This window comes from Megascapheus bottae, chromosome 23 (assembly GCF_031878675.1).
Source record: "Megascapheus bottae isolate mThoBot1 chromosome 23, mThoBot2.hap1, whole genome shotgun sequence".
NCBI lineage: Eukaryota > Metazoa > Chordata > Mammalia > Rodentia > Geomyidae > Megascapheus > Megascapheus bottae.
This window is the reverse complement of record NC_143531.1, coordinates 28,844,442-28,865,423: the sequence shown is the minus strand read 5'-3', so window position 1 is coordinate 28,865,423 and position 20,982 is coordinate 28,844,442. Positions and strand designations below refer to the sequence as shown.

The window sequence follows — 20,982 nt, the reverse complement described above, 5'->3', positions numbered from 1 at the left end:
AATCCAAATGGTGCATATATATATATATATATATATACACATATATATCCTATCTATATATGTCAGTGTGTCGATATGTGTGTGTTTCTGTCCGTGTAATATAGACATGGAGATGAATTAGAACCATATTATTCACTTTTAGGTTTTTTGTAGTACATCTGGGAGAAAAGTTTAAAAGAGATTTTAGCCTCAGATTGACAGAAAAGTTGGAATTTTAGTAAGAAAGTGACTAAAGCTGGTTGGCTCACTGACAATGGCAGCTTGAAGCTTCTTGAAAAGCATTAAAGTCCAAATCCAAAGGGAGAGTGAAGTTTAAAGCAAGCCATGAAGGGTCCCCTCACCTTCTAAGAGCTTGAACTGAGAAATCCAGAGGAGGGGCTCCTTAACCACCCTGGCTGTTCTGCCATGCTTTCACTTCAAATTTGCACAGGATGTAAACTAAATGATTAAAACTTGCAGTGATGTTTATCTTAGATACCGAATGCATCAAAATAAGAATAAAAATTCAACAATTACAATGACCTACAGGTGTTAAACTTGATTGTTACACTGAAATTATTTTTGTAGTCATCTGAATTAATTCTAAGCCAGAGGAGCCTACGATATACATAAATGCTTTGGGCATTAAAACCGGGTTCAATGAGCTCAATTTTATTAGTTTAGACATTGCCTAAGGCACTGCCTGCATTTCCATGCAGGTTTATTAAGACCTTTAAAAATAAGGTATTCTAGTATACAGTTAGAGTAATAAATCCGAGATAGAAAAACCTAATTGAGTTCCATCATGGTAATAATTATAAATATATTTAGTTCATGTGATTCGAAGCTGCCCTAGGAATTTATTTACTTAAATTTACATACTTATGTCTTAAAGTTTTCCTCTGAAATATCTACCATGAAAACCATGATATCTTTTAAATTAAGGATCATATATGACTGCAAGATAAATGTAATTGCATAATGCTTCTTAATTACTTGTTTAATAACTGTCAGTCATCAGAAGATTGCAGAAATTAAGTATGCAAAAATATATTAACTAATCTATCCCAAACTTTTCACAGGGCATGGATATTCTCAGCTAAGAAAAATAGGGTTTTACTAAATAGCTTTCTACCATATATCTAAATTACTTTTCTTTTTCCTACTTATGTTTCCATGTGGATTGAACTAATTTCTACAATTTTGTTCAGGATGGGTGCTATTCAGAGATCAATGGTTATAAAATATATGGTACATATTAGCATAATGTCAAATAACAGAAAATATTAATATAAGATTAAATTTTACCCAGTATTAAATACTTAAAAAGCAACTTTGAAGAGATACATGATTCAAATAGGAATAAGATAAATTTCATGTAATATCCTGAGCATTCTCATTTCATATATCCAAGAGATAAATTGATATTACATAGGATATAGCTATGCATGATGAAATTAGTTTATGGAATAGTATAAGAGGGGAAGAAAATTCTCAAGGAGGCTATGGCTTAATGAAACTCCAATTCAGAGAAAACACATGCAAGCGTGAAGCCTGAGGTCAAGCCTCTGTCCTTGGGAAAAAATACTTTGCAAATTGTCAGCTATAAAAAAAAAGAAGAAAGTCAAAGGCAAACAGCATTGTTTCACTGTGAGTTGCCATGAAGGAGTTTTGAACTTTTGCCTCTCATTTAATTTGGATCTTGATGTTTTTCTATGAAGGAGAGGTTGAGCTCTGAAGCTCTCCTGCCAAGGATTTGCTAGGCAAAGCCAACCCCCAGATCCATTTGCTTTAGTTATTTTCCAGATAGAATCACATAATTGAGCCATGGTCCCAGATTTTCCACCTATGTAGTTAAGATTATAATGTGAGTCATTGTGCTAGCTAGAAAATATTTTGTTTTAAACACATGAATGCTAAACATGATGGTGAGGTTTGAGCTGCGTACTTGATGCTTCATACTTTAAATTATTAGTACTAAATCTAAGGTTAACAGCACGCCTGCTGTGAGGCAGGTATTCTTTTCTTTGCTCCTAAAAGACTAGACTTTTGTAAATGTTTCTAATATACTGTGCAAAACAAGAACATGATTTTGTAAATTGCCTGATTGTTATTTTAGCTTTGTTTGTTAAGAGTTTTTTGTTTATTTGTTTTGTGTTTGTTTGGTTGCTTTTTTTTTAATCCTAAACTTGAGCATTTGGGGATTTTTCTCAAATCCTAGAGCCCGGCCACTTGAACTACAGCACCACTTCTGGCTTTTTCCTTTTTTTTTCTTTTCTTTGCCAGTCCTGGGGCTTGGACTCAGGATCTGAGCACTGTCCTTGGACATTCCTCAAGGCTAGAGCTCTACCACTTGAGCCACAGCACCACTTCTCGCTTTATTTCTATGTAGGTGATATTGAGGACTCAAATCTGGGTCTTTGTGCATGCTAGGCAAGCACTCTTATACTAGGCCAAACTCATGGCCCTGTTAAGAGATTATAAAATCATAGAAAATTTTCAGAGATGTTTGTGCCATTCAACGAAACCAATAGAGAAGAATACTTTGACATTTTATTATAAGAGGTATATATCTCATGCCTTTCTTTCAGATATATATTGGTAATAGTTAAAGTTGCATTTCTAAAACTAGTAACAAATCAGATTGATACTGAAATGTGCTATTTTGAATTTTTTCTGTTTTGGAATTATGTAAATCTTTCTATCTAAAAGTTTTTACTCATAAATTCTTTCTCAGAAAAAGCTAAGTTTGAAGAGGTTGTTGATTTTCGCTTCTGAAATCTCAGGCTGATGACGATAACACTTCAACAACTGATTCCCCTAACAGAAATACAATTCATCAATAAAACTGTCACATATGACATGCAAATCTATTTTACAAGTAGTATAACTAAGTAACACATAGGGAGAACTGCATATCAAAATGTAGGACATCTGTAAATGAAATTTTATGATGACATTTTATATTTCCACTTTTTTTGAGAAAAAGAAATGCCAAAACTATTAATTCAGTGAGCCAATTCAGGTGAAAAGAGACTCATCAACATTAAGATTTTCATAATATTCACAAAATATCTAATTAAGAAGAATAAGGACACAATGGAACAATAATAACGTATAGATAAGTGTATTCGTTTTTACAGTTTTTACAGCATTGACTTTGGACAAGAGTTTTAATTCCACTCTGCATTAAGATGGGAATATTCACTTTGATAACCTGATGTTTCAAATCGTCACAATGAGAGTAACATGAAAAGTTGGAAAGAATCATTGAAATTGTTCTCAAGCGAGTGTTGGATGTAGGGGTAATCCAGACTGCAGCTAGGAAGAGGTGATCACCCAATCCTCGAGTCCGGATTCTGTTTTGGAAACACTCCTCCTTTCCGCTGAGTCTCTCCTGATTCCGTAAGCCTGACACTGGTTCTGTTCCGTGTTCCCCTGGAGTCCTGCCAGCTTTGCCTAGACCAGAGTGGAGAGGCACCAGAGTCTGCCGCTCAGGGAATGGGAGCCCTACCGCCCTCACTGGGGTGTCCCTGGAGCAGGTGCGCGCTGGCAGGGCCCTGGGTGACCCCAGGACAGGAGCTGGGCGAGGAAAGGAGGCAAGAGCCCCCGTTCAGTTCTCACCCGCCTGCATTCACGGGAAACTTCTGGGCCGTGGGGTCCACTTGGCCCAGCTCAGTGGAATCCAAAGGTAGGAAGCCATCGGTGGGCCCTGTTCTCCTATGTATTTCCAGTGAGGCGAAGTAAGAGATTATGGTAAGTAGGCTCAGAAAAGGTTACGAGTTGAAGAATTTTAGGGACTTGTTCCTAATATAGAAAGTTTTACACCCCACAAAATATAATACTCATTATAACAGAAAGGAAAAGAATCTATTTTGTAATGTTAATTAATAATGAAAGAGGAAATAATGAGTAAGAGAATAAAGTAAGGGGGAATCAAAACGAGGTTATTCAAAGTAGAATAGACAGGTGCTTTGTATCTCTTCCTAGATCTAAAAATGTTTATAATAAATTATTTTCATGTTTCTGCAAGGTTCTAGAATATAGGTTCTATCTAGATTGTACAAGGGTGGGGGATATATTTAAAGGCCAATGCACGATGTTTTTTTTTTCCCCTAATTATTTGCAGAGCTTGGAATTCAAGGTGTTGTTTGGGGGATTTTGTTTTTGTTCTCTGTTACACAGATACTATGAAATATTTTGCCCTGGGAACTGCTGAAAGGATCCTATTTATCTCTATCTAATTTTCAGCTTTATCATCAACAGATTTTAAGGGGAGGATTCCTTAGTAAAAGACAGTTGTATATTAGATGTTGTAAAATCACAGTTCAGAATTACCTGAGTAAATTTATTTTCTTTAACAAGTGCCTTATAAATATTCATTTAAAAGTCATGTTTATAAATTGGAATGGTCCTTTGTAAATGTTCAATTACAATCATTTGACAAGTATAAATACACTTCATGGCAAACAATGCCCTGATTTATGCAGACCCCATTAGATATGACTGGGAACTATAATTATCCGAGTGGACTATAATTTTGCCTGCCCAGTCACTCATAGACTTTAATACACTGAACCGAGACTGAATTTTCTAAGCTGTTTCTTACAGTGGCAATGAAGAATGTGTTCCCGCCCTGGCTCATTCTGTGTTTGCTTGAATAAGTAATCTCAGCTAGAGCTTCATTCATGCCATTTTGCTCAACTCGACAGGGCCTCCGTGAAATGAGAATTATATTAATAGCAAGTCACTTTTACTCAGGCTAAAACATTCTCGTTGGCAATCTTTGTTGATACTTTTAACTCTTTTTTTTCCTTTTTAAAAGAATGTTTGGTTACTAGCAGTAACACTCATTTGTAGTTTGAATTATATTTATTACCTACTGTGGGCAAGAAATTGTAGTTAGAATGTAAAAGTTAAATCTGGACACAAATGTTCATTTTTCTATTTTTAATTTATGATCCATCATTACTCTTGACTTGGTAGATAAATCAGATTTTACAATTTCATATTCTGCTGTTTAGCAATAAGCAATATGAATGGATAGTTCCAACTTTGTCTAGAAAATCCATTTAGCAAGTTTTTTACATGAGACCAAATGAGCAGACTCTTCAGAAGGCCTCTCCTTCACAACTATTTATAGAACTATGAAGATGGGAGCACGATGTTTACGCACCGCCTTTTATTTCTTACAAATCGTTATCAAATACAGCCATAGTCCTCTATTTTGTGACGATGTTCTTTGGACAGTGTGTTGTCATTACATGATGCTTTCATTTCCTTTCAACCTAGCCTTAAGTTGTACTAAGAACATTTTTCTTCCCTATAAACGTTTGCTAGGTTGTTCTCATTCATTTTGCTATCTAAATCGAAGCGCGAAACGACGGGCTGGAATTGAGCAATTTTAAATGAAATAATGTTTTCACCATACCAATGGTGTTTCTGGACATGGCTCTTCATCAAGGCCGCTGCTTTAAGTAAGGGTCTGGGAATGGCTTCCCAGCCTTTGGCCTGAGCCCATTTCTACAAGACCTCATGCCAGACGTCTGGGCACGTCTCCCCCGAGTGCGCTGAGCCAAGCCCAGGAGGGCGCCAGGCCCAGGGGGGCGCCTGGCCCAGGGCAGCAGGTCTGCTCTGTGGCTCGTCTGGTCCCTAGAGGCCACAGCGCGCTGTCCTCCCCCTCCACGCAGGCTCCTCACTGTCCCGGGGCGGGAGGCCGCACTGTGTTGGCATGAGCTGAAGACCCGCCCTGGGCAGGAGCGCGTGTTCCAGGCTGGGTGCACTTCGGTCTCTCAGCCATCCTGGAGCTGACCTGCCACCCCGCGTGGGCGCAAGCCGGGGACCACTATGGGAAGTGGATGCCACGGAGTCGAGAATCCAGGGCTGTTCAGCCCCCAGTCTTTCCTGCCACAGTTGGCACCTTTCTTTCCCAGAGGGCGCCCCGCGTCCTGGCTGCCCTTCTTCCTGCCCACCCTTCCCTCCTGGACGCCCAGCACCAGGCCAGGCCGCTGCGGGCGGGCTTCTCCTCCATACCCAGCTTCGGAAACGAGGTGGCACTTCTCTGCGTCACCCCGCCGCCACGCACGCCGACTGCTTTGGGATGATGGCTAAGGGGTACCCACCTCTGGAAAGCCAAGTTCCTGACTCCACACTGAAGCGATATTTAATACTAAGATTTCATGGAGGCGAGGGACACAGCTCTTCTTAAGAATGGAGAAGGGAGCCAGTGGCACATTTCACTGTCCCTTTCTCCAAAGCCCTCTCTAGGTGGACTAAACAAAGGTGTCAAGTGCTTCTGGCCCTGGGCTTGCACAGCAGACCCGGCCTGGAGGAGATCCTGAGTGCCAGAGCCCAGGAAGCCCCTCCTCTGCAGTAGGCTGGATCCTTGTGTGTACGTTCACTTTGATTGGGCTTTGTTTTTTCTTTTGAACACGGTTAGGAAGAAAGTAACTTTTCACTGTAGAAACAAAGACAGCAGGGACAGCCATCCTTTAGTGAATGCCATTTCTAAAGGGAGAAAATTACCAAGGTTCCTTTCCTGCTGTTAATTGTGCTAAGGGACTGAATGAGTACACACTGCTGGGAGCCGCAGGAGACCTTTAAACACGAGAGGAGGAGGTGGCCTGCCTGATGAGTGGCATTAATCACCAAAAGCTCCAGTTAGGGAGTGCCAAACCAGAGCCAGAGCAGGACTGTCCCCTCCCCTCCACACCTGGCAAGGAGCTCAAGGTAATTTTAAGTAACAGAGAAAGCGACCCCTATAATTGATTCATTTTTGACTTGAATCACTTAGAAGTAAGACACCGAGTCCATGGTGGGGGAGAAGAGTGGTTACATTAAAGGAAATTCATCATCCACAAAATAAATCTCTCTGTCTCTCCCTCCGTCTGTCCCTCCACCTCTCTCTTGAACACCCGACATCCTCACCTCTCCCTTCCTGTTCTCAGTGCCTCCTCTGTCCCCCTGACCCCCCTGTCCCCACTTAATTCATGCGTCTGAGCAGAAATGGCAGACAAGCAACTCAGGCTGGCCCAGACACCCTCACCTTCAACCCGACTGGGGGTCCTGCCCTGGCTCAGACCAGCCATCCAGAAGCCTCCAGCAGTGGCCCTTGTCCAGGGCAGGGTCTTACCTGCTTCAAACCAACCAGTCACCTCGGACAAATGGCCTAAAGGAATTCATAAAATGGGGAGAGACAGAACCAAACAGCCAGTTCCTGATGCCACTAACCACTTTCCAGGACCCTGCTCCCTCTTCTGCATGACCTTAACTACTTTCTTAAATAAACTCTTTGCTACCTTCCTGGAACTATGGTCCTGGTCCCTGGCTTTATTTCTGTGCTGCTATCAAACAAGATCAAAGTTTTGCATTTCAGGAAAGGCAATACTAGTTCTTTTTCATATATTCTTTATTGTAATTAATAGAAGGGTCACATTATATTCACAAGATAGAAGGCACATTACTTCACAAACACTGATACCCTTTCTCATGTCTTGGTCTCCATTTCCCTCCCCTCGCCCCCATCCCTCATCTTGTTTTCCCCCCTTCCCTATCCTATTTCAAATAACCATATAGAGGCAATACTTGCTCTAGGTCCCTTTTATAATTTTCATTTGACTATGACACACTTTCCAAATACTATCATATTCTGAGCTATCTGAGTGTATTAATTGGGGCACAGGCCAACTCTCAATATGATTGTAATAAAATTCGCACGTAAGTTAGAACTTAAATGTATAGAAATAGCTATACCTTAAAACTCCATGAAACAGGGACAGGAGTCTGGCCTAGTGGTAGACTGCCTGCCTGGCATGCATGCACGAAGACCCAGGTTTAATTCCTCAGTACCACATACATAGAAAAAATCTGGAAGTGGTGCTGAGGCTCAAGTGGTAGAGTTCTAGCCTTGAGAAAGTCCAAGGACAGTGCTCAGGCCCTGAGCTCAAGCCCAGGACTGGCAAAAAAAAAATACACTCCATGAAACTTTTGCAAATTGAATTTCTTTTCTCGCCTCTCTCTCTGTCTCTCTCTCTCTGTCTCTCTCTCTCTGTCTCTGTCTCTCTCTCTCTCTCTCTCTCTCTCTCTCTCTCTCTCTCTCTCTCTCTCTCTCTGTCTCTCTCTCTCTCTGTCTCTCTCTCTCTCTCTCTGTCTCTCTCTCTCTCTCTCTTTCTTTTTTGTATTATCTGTCAGGTCAGGACCACTGGAAGTTAGCTCCAGACTGTTGCTTAGTTTTTACTATAGGAAATTAAGGTCATTGTGCTCTGAAAAATCTTGTAGAAATTTGAAAGCTAACTGTGAACAGAAGCCAAGGAAAACTTTATCAGCACAGATTTTGTATTTGGTGACATCACTATTTGGAGGCCACCAAAGACACAGGTTTCAAAATGTTGCCTGCATGGAAAAAAAAAATATGGACACTCTGTAGGTAACATAAACCGTCATCAGTGCAGAGAATAATCATCAATCACATATGTGCAGCACAAGAGGTCTATGTTTTGGAAGGCGCATGACACACTATGGGAACCACGACGTGCTGCGAGACCCGCTTTTCATTTGCGATGTGGAAGTGTGCAGGGGAAGACGGCGGAGACGTCAGTGTTCTTGCAGGCGACGCCCTGCAGGCAAATCGCTCTCCAACCACTGTCCAGCTAGAGAACTGTTACATAGCCGCTTACCAGGCAGCAGTCTTCACTGCATTAAGCCAGAATTCGAGTGTAAACAGATATACATGAATATGCTGGGTGAGATGCAAGCATACAGAAAGGCACTAGCTGAAATATGGTAGTCAAGGGAGATCTCAAGGGTGCAATGCTTTTCAAAGGCAAAGGCAAAGTTCAGAACCATAACCAGGAAGCAGGTATTCAAAAGTGGGGAGGAGATCAAGATGTAAGAGGTGAATGATGGGGAGGGGCCAAGAGGAATGAAGCCAGGCTCCAATGTTTATCCTACAAAATGAAGAAGAGTGAGGGAAGGGGAGGGGAGGGAGGAATGGATGGAAGCCAGGACTTGGGTCAAGATGCATTATATCTGTAAACTTTGTTATATGGTGATTCCTTTGTGCAAGTACTTAAAGCCAAAATAAATTAAAGATGCAAAAATATTTTGTCTATTTGTTTGCAGTACTGGGAATTAAATCTCAGTGCTTATACATGCTGGCAAAATACTCTACTACTAAGTTCTATTTTTATTTAGTTTGATTTTTTTAAGCATTCGCAGTCTTCCTTCATTCAACTTAAAATGTAGGAGGCTTATGTCTCTGTGGTCTTTTCACCTGGGCGTGGGAAAAGATTGAAGGAGGAAATCTGAGAAAATCTAAAGTCAATCAATAGTATTTGGCAGTCATATTTTCAGAATTTTCAGGACTTCCCTAGAATATTACGTAACTTCCTTTCACAGAATTTGCTTATACTTAGTCGCAATAGGAATTTTATTACATTAAATTTTGATAATTGTAGTTCATATTTGTCTGGGTGATATACCAACTATGGTAATATAATGCATATGCAAGTTTTATAAATCTGTGATATATTCTTGTTCTACTTTCTCTTTTATTAACTAGATGATTGAAAATAAACTGATATGTTACTAGTTATAGAAAATAATTCATTTTTTGAGAAATACTTTTAAGGAACAATGTCAGAATGTTGTAAGAATTTAGGTCTCAGATCCTACTTTTTGCTATTGCTTCTCAGCAGTTAAACATACTGAGCAAAGCCAGGGTAGCTTCTTAAGAGACAGCATACTATATTCTATAGAGCAAATAATCAACAGATAAAAGTGATGTGATAATGCCGATAAATATTTTCATCTTTAATAATTGCAGTGCACCTACTCAAAACACTGGAGATTGATCATCGTGTTTGGTGAGCATCTGTATTCCTCTTTATTATTATTACTATTATTACTACTTAAGAATCATTAGATAAGCAGCCATTCCTCCTCCCAAAATGACCTCAATGTCAGAATTTTATGTTTTTGGGTTGGATTCATGGGGCACACAATCATTATGAAACAGAATTACAGATTCTCTAGTGCCACGTTATTCAATGGAATTTCCCAAACATCTGTATTTTGACATCATCCAATTTATGCTGAACCATTATTTAGCTAAGATGTAAATATGTGTAAAACATGGAGATGTGATTACCAAAATAGTAAAAGCTTTGTGCCATTATATGGCTCTCATGTTAATTTGGATAGCTATATGTTAAGTACTTGACTGAGTTTGAATCTGACCCAGAGAGAATTTTCTCATTTGAAAGCTATCATTATTTGCAACATTGACTAATGTGTATACAATACTATTGAGAGGGTATCTTTTTAAAGAAACTTGTTTTGTATAATTTTAATTAGAAATGTGTTTTGTAAATAAGCTACTGATTTCTACCGAGTAACTAATTAGGGTTTAACTTAAGTAGTGACAAAAGGTCTGGATTAAGTTTAAAAATGCTGTAACTGTTAAAGTATACCAACCACATATGTTTCAATTACAGGAGAAATAGATCACAAATTCCCTGTATTATAATGAGATGCACTGTAAAATTTCTTTTAAGATTTGAAAGAAAAATGAGAAAGCATCTGTACTCATCTCTGCTGGAACGAACAACCTTTCCTCTCTGACCACCACAATACCAGCACTATGACCCTGCTGGTTGCTGCTCTAGGAACCATCTTGTGTCATAAACATACCACAGCTTCATGTAGAACCGGAATGGATTTTTAATAGGCTTCCCAGAGTTTCCTTGGAACACACAAAGAAGTTGAACGGTTACATTCTCACAGCCGGGAGAAACTGTGATACTCTTCGTCTACTCTTCCTTACAGCAATGTTGCTTTTGTCAGCTCCATGTCCTAGGTCCTCAACAAAACATCCCAGCTCCCCAAAACCTTTCTTCTGTTTGAACCTTCACAGATTTCACAAGAACTCCATCAAATTGTACAGGAAATTACAGGACAGATGTGTCAAGGGGGACTGAAAGAGAAAAAGCCAGAGATGGTGGAAGTAAGATCTATCAAGGAAATGCAGATGTGTGTAGCAAAGGAGACAGCTGAAAATGACAAGGACAAATATCAGGAACCACGGGCTGGATATTCAGTGGAAGTGTGGACAAAGTAGATATTTACCATCTGTCTATCTACTTGCCTGGCATTACAGGAGAGGATAAAGAGTCAAATATTACCCAAAGTCTTACATTTTCCTTATCCCTCCTGATGGATAGGTATCATAACAATCGCTAAAGTTATGAAAAGGAGAACAGAAGTCAAAGCACACTCAAACAGCAAATGGGCTTCAGGGAAGAGGAGCTAGAGCAGAAGACTGGGCAGTAAGGGGCTGCCTTCCATTGGCTTGTTTTCCATCTATGTTAGCACGTTAGTTGTATAAAGTAGTTTTATGGTAAACAGAGCAGGAGCCAGAAGGAAGCAGACTCATGGCACCTGTAGTGTGTTTACATCTGTGGTTTGGGTAACGCTGGTGAGGGCGGTGCATGGAGGTCGGAAGGGTTGGAAGAGAAGTGACTAGAAATTCTGAAAGAGAAGGAATTTAGAGATTGTGTGAATCCCATTTGTGTTACTGTAACAAATACCAGACATAATTGGCACACAAAGGCAGTTGTTTTATTTTGTTGGTGGTTTGTCGGCTCCCAGTTAGAGGATCAAAATGTCTCTCAAGGGTTCCAGCCCTTTGGGCAATAGTTTATTTTGCATGCTTTTTCCTCCTAAGCTACTAGCCAAAATCATTCTACCTGTTACTGCCCCCCCCCCGCATATCTCAGGGAATTTCACAGGTGTAAAATCTGGACAGATGTGTACGTTTGAAAATATTGTACCAACCATCTTTACTTTCTTTTCTTATTTCCTCTCTATCTCATTTTAGTCATTACTTAATCTCTTAGGTAATGGTTATAAAGAACATCTAAAAATAAAAAATGGCACATTTATCTTGTCTTCTGTGTATTTCAGTGCAAGAATTCTCAAAAAAAGTAAAATAAATAATTCCAACTTTAAAAATCTCATTTGCTTTAACTTCATGCACCACAGTGTTGAATTTGCTCCATATAATTTTGTGTCCTTTAAAAACTCTTCATGTGCTTTAATGTTGCCAAAATTACACATTTTATGCTCACTAACTTATGAGCATGACAACTTATGAGCAAAGGGGTCATTTTAAACCGATAATCCCTTTGTACAAAACTATGAAAATTACAAGACAAGTGTGATTTTTAATTTTATTCATCACATTTTAAACTAGTAATAAATTTGTAGTTGTCAGGCAAATTATCGTAAACTGTTTTATTTGGTTCTAATTATAAGCCTGTCCTCGGTAAACAATGATGAGTAGAGACACAGCCTCCATAAATCACACCCTCTGGTTTCCCAGCAGGATGATGGATTTTCATGGATTCATTCACGTTTTCTTTTCCCATCTTCCTGCTGATTTCAAGAAAAATGACTCTCCTGCAAGTGAAGCCTTGGACATCATTCAATCTGTTCCCAACGTGACACACTAAATATGCACTGATAGCGCTTAGCTCTAAAGAGAATGGGTTCTTGAACATTAAGAAAATAATTGTCTTTTTACAGCTTCAAAGATTGCGTAATGTTAGTTGTAGTGCAATTATGAAGAATTTATCACAGAACCTGAATCTGGAAATCTGCAAGATAATTAACTAGAAAATGTAAAGATTGTGCCAGATTAGCAAATTCTAAACTGTGGACTTCAACTCTTCAGTGAGACATTTAATTTGCTGCTCCTGTCCTTGATTCCACGGGACAGCTCACTTCAGTATATTGCATGACCCTTAAAGAGCTAAACTCTCCAATGTCTTCTTACATCTCCAATTTTATTCATTTTCATATAGTGAAAAGCAAGGTGAGTATTGTTTTTGAAAATTTCCTTACTAGTGTTTAATATTCCATACAGAGGAGTTATAATTTATACAGAGAATGGCACTGTTCAATTTACAGATGGGAAATACCGCAGGGTGGAAGCTCTACTGGGCATTTCCCATCTTCATTTTCTCCTCTATACCTTCCTCCTTCCCTTCTGCCCTTCTTTTCTTTTCTGTTAATTTTTGCTTTTGTGAATAAGTGTTAGCACAGCTAGGGGGAATTTGTCTTATAAGAGACCTATAAAGTATATATCTGTAAGTCACAAAGAGGACAGCAGGCATAAACAATGAGTCATATTTTCTGTAAGATTTGCATTACAGGAAAGTCATTTTTCTTTTGAAAAAGGAAGGGAGGATTATAGAATTATGAATTGGGCTTTGTGGTAGATAATAGGTACAAATTATATATCATAGAGTTCTCTCAGCATGAAAACAACAACAAAATTGCCAGCACTATTTAATATAAGGATTTCTCTTGACCCAATTACTGAAGCTAACTATGAAAACCATCTATCTATCAAATTTTCATTTGCTAGAGGGCGGAAGAACAAATTCAATTATTACAATAACAAACCAAATAAAGCGCAGAGAGCGCATGTGCGCGATCTGAAGCTGCTGAAGAGCCTAGAGCTTGGAGAACAATTACAGCCGCTCCCTGGCCTCCACCCCCGGCCAGACTCCTGGACGAGCCCAAGCCACGAGTTGCATGGTTCACTTACAGCTTTGAGACACACTTACCTTAAATGGGCCTACCATAAAACTACAAATCCAATCAGAAATTGTCCTTAACTTTTCTCTTAAGCGTTTCTTTATTGTAAGCAGGTTTTGTTCATTACCTACGTGAGAGCCACTTACTACCTTGTGAAAGGGTCAGAGAAAGGGAGTACATAACATAGCAATCAAGCTTTTCAAGAGCGTCAACTGGCCTTAGTGGGAAGGTCAAACGATTCTGGGAAGGGTCTGTTCTCATGAGGGTATCCTATTTATTACTCGGTATTAAGTTTCCGAGAAGAGTTGGGAAAGAAAATCAATCCTGTGTTGAATAGCAAAGAGAATGAACCGATGCAGTCATGAACCGTCCAAAACACTGAGGAGTTTTAATGGAAGAAGGCATAATTTCAGTGAGATACAGTTGAAAGCGAGAGAGAATTCAGGTGTCCTGACACCTGTCTTCAGAGACTGTCACCTACTCTCTGAACTGAACGGGAACCCAGCACTCCTCAAATTCAGGATTAACCTCCCACCCAAGACGTAGAGTGCAGTCAGGTATTGCTCGGTGGAAAAGGCAACTGACTGTGCTGAGATTTGATGTATGCACTGTACGATTGGTAGGTCAGCAAGCTGCAGAGAAGGTGTGCGTGAAGGGAGGAGAGGAAGTCCAGCAGGAAGCATTTGGTGGGCAGCGGCCTTACCTGGTCTGGACTGTGGAAGAGTTCTCAGGCACTGCTTTCTTATGCAGTGAGGGGAGATTCTTTTGTTTTCTTACTTTATATGTGTAGGAGAGGTATCTCCGACCAAGTCTCCTTTATGTCTGCCAATCAACTCACTGAGTCCACCTGAATTGTCTGTCTCAGGTCAGGTTTCTATTGGAACTTTTATATTTTATATGGTTTTTAACTAAAAAGATGTTAAGTAATTGAAAGACAAGGAGTTAAGAACAGAAACACTTGTTTTTTAGTCACTGTCTATAGTTGAGGGCTTGAGGCCTCAGACAGAAGGACAATGCTCAGAAAGTCCAGAGGCAGAGAAAGCCACGGTGAGCGTGTGCTGCTGCTCAGAGAAGCCACAGCCCACAACCTGGAGGTGAACCCTAGGCATACAGCGAAGCAACCAGGAGAATTGCTGGTTTACAAATGCTCAGCCAATGACGAGACGCTGTAATTCCCTTTGGGACTTTTCTTAGAAATTACTGTGGGCGTTTGTCTTGACTGAAGCAGGTAGCATGATCCATGGCTTTTAGTCTTTCAATCTGATTAAAGAGTTAAAGAACTCCTGTGTGAGTGGTGTTCCTGAAACTCCTAAACAAACATGATTAATCCATACCCCAGTCCATGTCTTTCTCATAGATATGCCTATTATTTGCAGATTCAGATAACCCATTTCTGAAGCACATTGTATTACCCTGAGAGTTTGCCAGATATTTTCAGGGGGATTTATGGGACGCATAACCTCCTTTGGCAATAGGATGCTAAGAGGAAGCTGGTTTCAAAGTTAAAAAGCTCATAATGCCAGCTCGGAATTTATAGCTAACAATTTCACAGGGCAAAGCCACTGTGCAGGCCTGGTAGCCCCGCTGTGCCAATGGGGATTCCCATCCCCAGCATTACCCTAATGTAGAATTAAGCTGTCAGGATGGCTAGCTTGCTACGCCAACTCCTGCACAAGAAGAATGCAGCTCGAGGTAAAGTTCAATATCACACCATCTGTGAAACACCTTTTCCTGCTCAAAATGCAACACTAGAAACACCTAGACACTTCCACATAGAGACGGAAGGGTTGTGAACTGACGTATTGACAAATATGCTAACATAACCCTGGTCGATCCTTATCATAAATTCTAATTTCTGCTCCTGCAAAGTTTTAATGAAATGACATAATTGTATGTATTTATGTAAAATCTTTATTTAAGAGCCACATGCAAATGGCAAGAGGGTGAGAAATGGGCTTGGTAGTGATGCAAATTTCTAGTGCCAATGGGTTTGCCTCATTGAGTGGGTTTACTGTCATCATCATCACAATGTGTGGATATGTCTATTGCTGTGCTCTGTCCATGACACACAGTTATTTGTAAATTAATTGTGTTTTCATCATCTAATATTGGAAGTTAAAGGCAAAGATAGACAATGATCAAATATCGATCATTTTCAAAGGAAAAAAATCAAGTTTCTGATTGTTCCACATTCTTTTCAATGTGACCGGCATTTGTGAAATTCATTCCTTCATCAGATTATTTTTATCAAATAGAAATAATATATGTAGATCTGAAGAAAGTATTCTAAGAAGAATCTTGCTGCCATTAAATTCTGAAACTTTAAAATATTGAAAAGTTCATGAGCACGCATAATTGGGATGACCACCTGGAGAATTTTTTCTGAGTGGTACAGGAAAGCGACAATCAGTATATAAATTAGAGGTACTATCAGAGTAAATGATTCCTGTACATTTAAAGGCATTTTTATTATTCATCAGTAGTGAACTACCTTTGTACCTAGTCATAAAATCAATGAAGGATCAACTCCCAGTGGCTCGGTGTTTAATACTGGAAAGAGCTCTGGGCCTGAGCCCTGGGGTGGCACTCGGTATGCAGGAGAAAGGTACAGTGGCATGAGTTGTGATGTGTATAGTGCAACTGGGTTTCTCAAAACAGCAGTGCATGAAAGGTGAACTTCTGTACTGCTGAAACCTCCCATGTGCAAAGTAAAAAGCTGGGCTCATTCTGTACCTTGGCTTCACTTCACCACAACAACTAGTGTCATGGCAGCTGGAAATTAGAAACAACCGCTCTTCCCATGTTCTCCTTTTATTTTTTCTTCAGTACTTATTTGAATATACATTTTCTTTCACACACATTAGAATTACCTGGGGAAACAAAATAACATTTGCATGGTTACCTTGATATTCGCTGCTGTTATGGTTGCAAGATTTATCTTCCTCTGATAGTATTTAAGGATTCATTAACTAGCAAGACCAGCTCAAGTTCTGGAAAGCGCTACCAGGCAACTCAGCCCTTAGAATTCAACTAACTAAAGAAAATTTCTAAGATGAAGGTCAAGTTTAAAATATAGTTCATTTACAGGAAATAACAGAGCATTATTAGAGAAAAAGAACATCAGAGAAGATGCAAATCCTAAATCCTAAATGTATCCTCAATGTTGCTGTTTGCATTTTTGCCCATTTACATTTCCTGGTTTTTCCTATAGAAAAAATCTTGAATTATTTTAGTCTTGATTTATGCAAACTTACAATTATGTAATAATTATTAAAATGCCTTTCTTAAAATTCTGGCTTCTTCCCCTGTCCCATGAAACTTTCCCATAGAAATACTTTATTTGCAAAGAAAGTACAAAGAAGACACTATGTAATTAGTACAAACTTTTGAAAAACTAAAGGTTATTTTTACATTTTAAAAATATTTTTATTGTGATTAATAGAAGGGTTACATTATATTCACCAGATAGAAGGTGCATAACTTCACAAACATTGATACCCTTTCTCATGACAGGGTCCCCATTTTCCTCCCACCCTCCTCTCGCTTATCTTGATTTGCCCCCTTCCCTATCCAATTTCAAACAACCAATTAAACACATATAAAATATATCAGATAACAAGGTGAAATTTACATTGTCACCAATGACGAGCTTGTTTTTCCCAGTCTTAGCAGGATAGGGAGCTGAGATTAAGAGGATCATAATTTAAGGCTAGCCAGGGCAAAAAATGCTTGCAAGACACTACATCAACCAATAAAAGCATAGCAGGTGTGCCTGCCATCCTGAGAATGCAAATGGGGTACTTAGACAGGATCCCTGTCTCCCCAAACGTCTGGGAACCTGTTTGAAAAATGAAAGAAGCTGTAGGCATGGCTCCGGTGACAATTTCTGCCTAGCAAGTGCAAAGCTTTGAGTTCAAACGCCAGTAGTGTAAAAATAAAGAGTCATATGGTCCTATGCATGCCTAATATTCACCAAGTATCAAGTATGCATAAATGTGCGCAGCTTTGTCTACCAGTCTGTTGTGGGAAGCTCACCGCGTCTCTGAGCTCTCGGGACTCCAAGATGGTGGGTGGACAGGCAGTGTTCCACCCGTCCAGATGAGCAGATCAGCCCTTACATAACACCAGGAAGAGGGCAACTCCAATCCGACAATAGCAGCCAGACAGAGCTTCTCACAGTGGCAATTTGGGCACCCAGGTGAGCCCTAGTGAAGACACCTGGATTGGCCAAAACTCTGACAGGGGAGAGCTCAGGAGCCAAAAGTTAACTGCTTTTGTTTGTTTGTTTGTTTGTTTGTTTGTTAGCATCAGTGACTCCCTCTTCTGCCTCTCATAGGGACGATGATTCTGCTTCTTTCAGATCCCTGGCCTGGGTTTTTTACATACCTTAATGTTTTCTTCAAATTTCTTGTTTTATTTTAGTCATTTCTTTTTATTTCGATGGCCAACTCTACAGATAGAAATCTCTCATGTCTCGTTTGTATTTCCTTACTCAGAGATGTTCAGCAAACAGTGCCTGATGAACCACATGACTTTTATATATTAACCTAGCATGTAGCAGGCAATGTCAGAATACGATGTAGGTTTTCACTTTTCCAAGATCTGCTTTGTGTAGGCATTGATTTTTAGACATGAGAAAACTCTGTGTCTCATCCAGGAATAAGTCAGTATCTAATGAGCTGAGGTTCAAAAACGGAGTCTATAAATCATTCACTCTAAACCAAGCCTGCATGGTACCTGCCGCTCCAAGTGCTGAGTGGATTATTTGAATATATGAATCTCATCTTCTTGATTGTCGTTGGAAATGAAACTTTTCCACATTTGCATTTTAATTACTTTGCCACCAACTTCCTCGTGAGCATCACAAGCATGGAACAGGCACTCAGCATGAGAACTGAAATAAGATTTGGTGTGGTGTAGCCCGCTCCAGCTCAGCCACTCAGAGGCCAAGGCTGAAGGAGATTTCCCAAGAAAACAGAGAAAGACCCAAGACACTACCGGAAAAGTCACTGAAGTAAAAAAAAAAGGTCTAGGTGCATGGTCCAAATGGTAGAGATCCTTCTCAGCAAGCCTGAGAAACTGATTTAAACAAGAGCAGACCTCCAGTAACCCTCACCTAAGACACTGATTTAAACAACAGACCCCTAGTATCCCTCACAAAACCAAAGAAAGCAAATAAAAGAAACTCAGAATCAACCAGAATCAAAATGGCTACTAATGAAACAATCGTCATGCATTATGACTTTACCTCCCCTGCTGCTTTTCTCTATATTCTCTATATTTTCTTCTGATGTATTTATCTAGCTGGGCACCAGTCTTTCACTGTGGCACATCCTATGGGCTAAAATTATTTCCACGGGGAGCTTTACGAGGTCGAGCACATGCCTTTGTATTTTTAGTTGAAGACTGCAAATACTGATTTTTCCCCCACACATTTTTGCTGAGCTTGAGTGGCTCTCAGCAGGTATTTGCTTTTCACCTGAGGAGTTTTTCTTAATAATTCTGGTGAAGGGACACAGCAGTTTCAAGTCCTCTCAGGGTTTGTGTATCCAGGAAGTCGTCTGGCTTTCACCTTCGTCTCTAAGTGGAGGTGAATTCATTTCTGTGGGGTGTAGATTTCTTTTGTGCACTCTCTTTGGTGGTGTTTAAGCCTCTGCATCTCCGCCATGTTGAGCCCTGGTCTTCCCCTCAGCTGAGGGAGAGGCTCCGCTCAGGCTGGGTGCGGGAACTTGGCACCAGGTTCTTCCATGCTGTCCTCAGGACACAGATTCTTGGAGTGAAAGTGGACAGAGCAAAAAAATGGAACGCTTCCATTTTAAAATGAAAAGTCAACCTTGATCAGTGTGTAAATAAGCTGTTATAAATAGAAACTCCTCATAAGTTTGAAAAAAGTAATAACTTCTGGGCATTTTATTGATTTCAATAGGCATAATTTGGAACAAATATTTTACTCTACATCAATGTCCTTAGATGGAGAGTATATGATTTAGCATAGACTTAAGTGAAAATGTCAGCCTCCAACTATGTTATCAGTTCTTATTAAATATCACAAATTATGTAAGCAAATATAGATGTGTATGTGTTAAATATCTAGATTATAGTACTAATGGCAAAATTAATCCAACAGTGACATTGCAATGCAGCCAAACATTTTGTCTATTTGCAAGAGAACGAATGGATCTCCTTGAACATTTTTCTGCCATCTGTATTTCTGCTTACAAAAGATTAAATATTTGTGCTTTCAAAGTAGAACACAGCTTTATAACTTATTGGTTCTTTTGCATTTTGTCTTTAATGATTCAACCTCTCCTATATCAATTACACACTAACAAAGTAAACATCATTATGACAAATGGGGTAACTCACAAAAAAAGAAACTTTACTTATACCATTATGGACAGACAGAAGAGTGTTAAGAATAACAGTGACTATCAGATGAATTTTAAATCTGCCAACAGTATTTTTCCTTCAAGTATAATTTGAGGGCAGGCCCTATGTTTTGAAGTGTATTCCCCAAATAAAGGGCAGACTGATGCAAATAATACGAAAGTAAAGGTCACATAACGATAACAAGATTCCTACCATTTCACTTTGCTACAGGTTGACATAAGCTGCGATTTATGCCCTGTCACCAGCATCAATCAACCATTCAACATCACATAAAGACATGAAATGGCTGAGTAAATATATCATTTAAAACTACCAGGAAAGAGAATCAAATCAGCTACTGACAGTGGAGGTATGACCTAAATACGTCTTTATTTGAAGCAATTTATTTAAGGACATAAAGCAATTATGATTTTTTTTCTTGTAAAGATAGATTATTTTAATTCCCAGAGTAGTTCTGCTAAAATGCTACAGTACCAGTTAATTTTATTTCCTAAGAAGACCCCAAAGAGATCTTAGATCCTCAAATAGTTTTTATAGGTTCAGTAGGTTTAGAGAATTGTAATATAAATATTATCAATTTTATGACATTTTATGCACTTATCCTCAAAAGATGCATTTAAATCAAAGTCAGCCAGTTTGGGTCAATTAAAGAAAATGATAATCATATAATTTAAATTCTAGTTACTTATTTTATCATATAGCTCATTATGCAAGAAAAACTGAGTTAAAATCTCTTAAAGGTAAACACCATTATTATCTACAGAAGTCTTTGCAATTTCTAGAATTTCATAGGTTTCTGAAGTACAATCAAGAACATTAATCTGAAAATATTTATAAGTGGCTAGGTGAAATTTTGTTTGTGGCTTTAAATAATCTTTCTTTCTGAATCTCAAGAGGACAGACCTTGAAATGAGAATGCAGAGGAAAGGCAGAGGGACTTTGTGTTACTATAAATACCTGTGCATTTTCTAGGTATACATTCTATAATTTATATATGTACATGCACCTATATAT

General features: G+C 39.2%; 1 long non-coding RNA gene across 3 annotated transcripts; it reads left to right on the top strand.

The window, feature by feature from the left end:
• Positions 1–3,288: 3,288 nt before the first annotated feature.
• LOC150047511 (uncharacterized) lies at positions 3,289–11,158 on the top strand. 3 transcript variants are annotated; one of them, XR_016539411.1, is made up of 3 exons: positions 3,289–3,384; positions 9,803–9,842; positions 10,473–11,158. It is a non-coding gene; the product is annotated as an uncharacterized LOC150047511 (long non-coding RNA). The 3 variants fall into 3 exon arrangements; XR_016539410.1 differs by having other exon boundaries at positions 3,289–3,521; positions 10,533–11,158; XR_016539409.1 differs by having other exon boundaries at positions 3,289–3,521.
• The last annotated feature ends 9,824 nt before the right edge of the window (positions 11,159–20,982 follow it).